Consider the following 693-nt stretch of genomic DNA (forward strand, 5'->3'; position numbering starts at 1 on the left):
GTCCACAGTCCCCTCTCGCCCCCGGCACAATACTCAGACCGCCTCCTGGCCAACTCGACTTCGAAATCGGCTGGGGAGAAACTCGGCTTTGCAGAGCATTTTTATTTTGCAAATCAACTGAAAAAGCGCGTTCTGCCTCCCCCTTCCCCGCCCCCTGCGTCTCTTGTCCACAGCTCTGGACAGCGGGGAGGTCACCACGTGCTTTCCCTGTCCCCCTCCCGCCCGGTCTGGCCAAAAACCCTGCCCCCCGAGCACTGACTAGCCAGGTAGGGGTGGGTGGGTGTGGGGAGGTCGACAGGGGGTAGTATATTCGAGTATGCGTTCTGGGAGTACTGCATCCCAGGACTTTGCGCACCCCACCCTTGAGTTCTTGCCCTCTGTCCCCGGCCTGGCTGGGTCGGGATGGGGGATGGTGGTGGTGGCCCTTGTGAGCCCCCATAAGGGGTGGGTGGGTGGCTCGCTCCTGGCTAGCTGAGTGCGTCTGGAGAGGCGGGGGGGGGCACTTAGGAAAGTTTGTCAGTGAGGGAAAGAAAGGCGTGAGAGGGCCCACACCCTTTCCCCTCCTCAGTCACCACCCTTATTTTAATTTTTGATGCAATTTTAAAGGACCATCTATACCCAATTCTGTATTTTTTAAAGGGGGGGGGGTGCGCACAGAGAATTGAATTTTTCACTGGGCCCTGGAACTTGTCA

The 693-nt window shown here is 58.0% G+C and overlaps 1 protein-coding gene across 4 annotated transcripts in view; it reads left to right on the top strand.

The window, feature by feature from the left end:
• Nucleotides 1-693, top strand: part of BCL11A (B-cell CLL/lymphoma 11A (zinc finger protein)) — a 99,464-nt gene that overhangs the window by 1,461 nt on the left and 97,310 nt on the right. The window lies entirely within an intron of this gene.

The sequence above is a fragment of the Myotis brandtii genome, unplaced genomic scaffold (genome assembly GCF_000412655.1).
Source record: "Myotis brandtii unplaced genomic scaffold, ASM41265v1 scaffold84, whole genome shotgun sequence".
Classification (NCBI taxonomy): Eukaryota; Metazoa; Chordata; class Mammalia; order Chiroptera; family Vespertilionidae; genus Myotis; species Myotis brandtii.